Source organism: Pinus tabuliformis, chromosome 3_2 (genome assembly GCF_031772625.1).
Source record: "Pinus tabuliformis cultivar Carrire ecotype Pingquan chromosome 3_2, CPIR1, whole genome shotgun sequence".
Classification (NCBI taxonomy): Eukaryota; Viridiplantae; Streptophyta; class Pinopsida; order Pinales; family Pinaceae; genus Pinus; species Pinus tabuliformis.
The window spans coordinates 1,109,054,545-1,109,059,796 of NC_142302.1; positions in this window are offsets into that span (position 1 = coordinate 1,109,054,545).

A 5,252-nucleotide genomic window follows, 5' to 3' on the forward strand; every position below is an offset into this window, starting at 1 on the left:
CTCTTCCTTGGAGAATCCAATTTGGGTCAGTCTTGTGGCATTGGAAATAGGACACAGAGGGCTACTACAACTCACAAATTCAGAAGTAGATGATTGGAAAGTACAGAGATACATCAGAGGCAATATGGAGCTCCTACAAAGTGAAAAAAGGTGTGTATATTTTCTTCATTTTTTACTTAAGCTTGGTTTGAAAATTTATTTTGAAGGAATTCAAAGGGAATAGTAGAGCATTATTATTGGTAATTGATGCCCCGAGGAAAGAAAATGCAAACACCTAGTAAGGAACCTGAAAGCTCTAGCATGACTGATGAAGAAGAGGAAGAAATGCAACATGATATATCAAAATTACAAGACCAAGTGCAACAACTGTCCCTTGCACAAAAAGGAACAGAATCTAAGATGGATGGTTTAAGGAAAGATGTAGAAGCTAAGATGGATGGTTTAAAGAAAGGTGTAGAAGCTAAGATGGACTGTTTAAAGAAAGGCGTAGAAGCTAAGATCATTGACGTGGAAGCTAAGATGGATGATTTGAAGATAGATTTGAAGACAAACATGGACGAATTGAAGATAAATATGAATAAGTTGCTACAAGAAATGGTCCCTAAGGGTGAAAGGGTACTAAAGGAAACTCATGATGAGAACAAAAAAAATGTTAATCATGATTCCATAGACACTAATGTTGGATTGAAGACTCACCATATTCCAAAAATCGATATGAGGAAGTTTGATTGCAAGGATCCCACCACATGGATATTACATATGGAGCAGTTCTTCGATCTCAATAATATGCAAAACACACAAAAGGTACATATGGAAATAGTATATTTGGAACCAAATCAGTTTGCATGGTATCAATGGCTTTGCTCTCATAAACAATTTATCACTTGGGCAATTTTTATGGAAGAATTGATAGCACATTATGAAGATACAAAAAGCAACACTTTTTTTAGCCAATTGATAAGTCTCAAACAAAAGGGTTCAGTAATGGAGCACATTGAGGAGTTCCAAAAATTGAACATAAGGGTAAAAGATATTTCAGAGGAGCATAGGATTGATGTGTTCATAGGGTCTTTAAAGGATAATATCCAACATGATGTTCGCCTTTGGGAACCTGATTCATTAGAGAAGGCATTCAGGTTAGCAAGGAAAATGGAAAGCAAAATTATGGCAACCAGGAAGCATACCACTCACAACTATAAAGACGGAAGTGTTGTTGCCCCTAGTCTTCCACAACCTATAAGGTTGACACCACAAAAATTGGAAGAAAAAAGAGCAAAAGGGCTTTGTTACAGTTGTGATAGCAAATACACTAAAGGTCATAAGTGTGCTGAGAAGAAATTATTCTACATAGATTGTGAAGAGGAAGAAGAAAAGGAGCAAGAAAGGTCAAAAGAAGAAGATATACTCCAGGAACAAAGCCTATATGAAGAAAAAATAAATCCGACCATATCTTGTAATGCATTGGCGGGAATTACCACTCCTCAAACCATCAAGATAGAAGGACAAATCAAGAAGAAAAAGGTAATAGTGTTGATTGATTCAGGAAGCACCCACAATTTTATTCATTGTAGGGTAGCAAAAGAATTGAATTTCTTCCTATATCCAGCACCAGAGTGTCAAGTGATGATTGCAAATGGAGGAACAATAAATTGCTCTGGAAGGTGCCATAATATCAAGCTATCCATGGAAGAATATGTATTGACTAGCCCAATGCTTGCCATTCCAATGGGAGGTGTTGATGTTGTACTAGGAGTTCAATGGCTACAATCCTTGGGTACAATAGCTTTTAATTTTCAAGAACTTTTCATCAAATTTTGTACGGAAGGAAAGGAATTTGAATTAAGGGGTATTGTAGGGAAACCAGGAAAGGTAATCAGCTCTAATGGTATGAAAAAGCTTCTAAAAAAGGAGCAAAGAGGTGTAATTTCACAATTATGTTCGCTAGATGTTTCCACATCGGAATCATCTATTTCTCTAGATCTCCAAAAAGTCCTGGACAATCATTCCAAGGTATTTGAGACTCCCAAAGGTCTCCCACCTATGCGTGATCATGATCATGCTATTCATCTGATTCCAGGAAGTGTTCCTCCAAACATCAGGCTGTACAGATATCCCTATGTCCAAAAAAGTGAAATTGAACGTATGGTTGCAGAAATGCTAGAGGCTGGTATAATTCAACCAAGTCAAAGTTCTTTCTCTGCTCCAGTAGTATTGGTGCACAAGAAGGATGGATCATGGCGCATGTGTCCAGATTATAGGGAGCTCAACAAGCTCACTATTAAAGATAAGTTCCCCATTCCTGTCATTGATGAATTACTGGATGAATTGCATGGATCAATTTACTTCACCAAGTTGGATCTTCGTTCGGGATATCATCAAATCAGAATGAAGATTGAAGACATTCCAAAAATGGCATTTAGAACTCATGAGGGTCATTATGAATTTTTGGTCATGCCTTTTGGCCTTACTAATGCACCTTCAACATTTCAAGGTTTGATGAATTCAATTTTCAAACCATTCCTTAGAAAATTTGTGTTAGTATTTTTTGATGATATACTAATCTACAGCAAGTCTTGGAAGGATCATGTTGAACATGTTGAGAAGGTGCTACAACTATTGGAGGAGAAACAATTATATGCAAAAAGATCCAAATGTTTCTTTGGAGTCCAGGAGGTGGAATATTTGGGTCATATTGTATCTCATGAAGGAGTTAAGGTAGACCCTAGCAAAATTAAAGCCATTAAGGAATGGAAAATCCCCACATCCATAAAGCATCTGCGAGGATTTCTTGGGTTGACAGGGTATTATCGCAAGTTTTTAAGAATTATGGGAGAATAGCAGCACCTCTAACAACATTATTGAAGAAAGATGCATTTTCATGGACTCCGGAAGCAACAAAGGCCTTTGAACATCTTAAAGAGGCAATGTGCCAAGCACCAGTCTTAGCTACACCAGACTTCACAAAAACCTTTATTGTGGAATGTGATGCTTCAGGAAATGGAATTGGTGCTGTTCTAATGCAAGATGAAAGACCCATTGCTTTTGAAAGTCGTCCAATCAAGGGAAAGTTTTTAAGCAAAGCTATTTATGAGAAGGAAATGTTGGCAATACTCCATGCACTTAAGAAATGGCGACCCTACCTAATGGGAAGACACTTCAAGGTAAAAACGGATCATGATAGCCTTAAATACTTTTTAGAACAAAGATTATCCTCTGAAGAGCAACAAAAGTGGGTCACAAAGATGTTGGGTTATGACTTTGAAATCATCTACAAAAAAGGGAAGCAAAATGTGGTGGCAGATGCACTCTCAAGAAAGGATGAGGATGTGGAAGCATTGTTGTGTGCCATTTCTATTATCCAACCAGATTGGATAAACGAAGCAAGGGAGGAATGGAAGAATGATGAAGAAGTGTGGGCACTTATTCGAAAGCTACAACAAGATTCCAGTATGTCTGATACATTTAGCTGGAAAAATGATTCGTTATGGTACAAAGATCGCTTATACCTCTGTAAGAATTCCCAGCTAAAACAAAAGATTCTTATGGAATTGCACACTTCTCCCTTAGGAGGGCACTCACGATTTTTAAAAACTTACCACAGGGTTAAAAAGGAATTTTTTTTGGATGGCCTTAAATCAGATATTCAAAAGTTTTTGGCGGAATGTTTGGTTTGCCAACAAAATAAAGTTGAAACAATTAAGACACCGGGTCTATTACAACCTTTATCCATTCCAAGCCAACATTGGGAGGAGGTTTCAATGGATTTTATCACAAGTTTACCCAAGTCTGAGGGAAAGAGTGTAATCATGGTGGTAGTTGACAGACTTACCAAGTATGCACACTTTTGTGCATTATCACATCCATTTAAATCCAGTATAGTTTCTACTGCATTTATAGAAACAATTCAAAAGCTACATGGAAACCCAAAGATGAGTGTAATCATGGTGGTAGTTGACATACTTACCAAGTATGCACACTTTTGTGCATTATCACATCCACTTAAATCCAGTATAGTTTCTACTGCATTTGTGGAAACAATTCAAAAGCTACATGGAAACCCAAAGATTATTGTAAGTGACAGAGATCCCATTTTCACTGGAAATTTTTGGACATAATTATTTTCTTGTCTTGGTACTCAGTTAGCTCATACCTCATCTTATCATCCTCAATCTTATGGGCAAACTGAGATAGTAAACAAATGTTTGGAAGGATATCTTCGTTGCTTTGTATCTGATAAACAGACACAATGGGTCAAATGGTTGCCTCTGGCTGAATGGTGGTATAACACTTCCTTCCATACAGCAACAAAAATGACCCCATTTATGGCACTTTATGGGTATCAACCACCATCCATCACATCATATTTAAGAGAAAATTCTAAGGTTCAGGCAGTGGAACATCACATCGAACATCAACAACAAGTCCTCCAACTCTTAAAGGATAACCTCGTGTTGGCACAAAATAGAATGAAACAACAGGTAGATCAACATCGCAGTGAAAGAAGTTTTGATGTAGGTGATTGGGTATTCCTATGGCTGCAACCATACAAGAAAATGTCCCTAAAGCAAGCTAAGAAGGATAATAAAATATCACCAAAGTATTATGGTTCGTACAAGGTTTTGCAAAATATTGGTACTATGGCATACAAATTGGAGCTTCCTGTAGCTTCTCGATTGCACCCAGTTTTCCATGTTTCATGTTTAAAAAAGGTTATAGGCGACAAGCTCCCAGTTCAAACAATATTGCCAAAACTTGACGAGGAAGGAAAAATTATATTGGAACCAGAAGTAGTCACAGAAAGAAGAACTCGACAACTACAAAATCGATCAATTTCAGAGTATCTTATCAAGTGGAGGAACTTATCCGCTGAAGATTCCACATGGGAGGATGAAAATTTTATGCAGAAGTATCCAGAACTACTCAAGCGTTGAGGACAACACTTTTTTGAAGGAGAGGGGCATGTTGGGTCCCTATAATATTAGTGATTACCCCATTACTATTGTAGTTATACCCCTTATTTATATTGGTGTGCCCCTATTACCCCCATGTTGTTATTTCTGTGCCCCATGGAATCCCTCTATTGTTATTTTTGTGGCTTTATATTATTATTGTTAGGTCAGCTGGATTATATTGTGACTCCTTAGACTCCTATATATAGAAAGGAGGTTTTGTCATTTGAATCAGCCAAGAATTGTTCATTTATGTAATGTAAAGGAGGTTGCAGCCTCGAAGAGGCTAAATTCTAAGGTGTT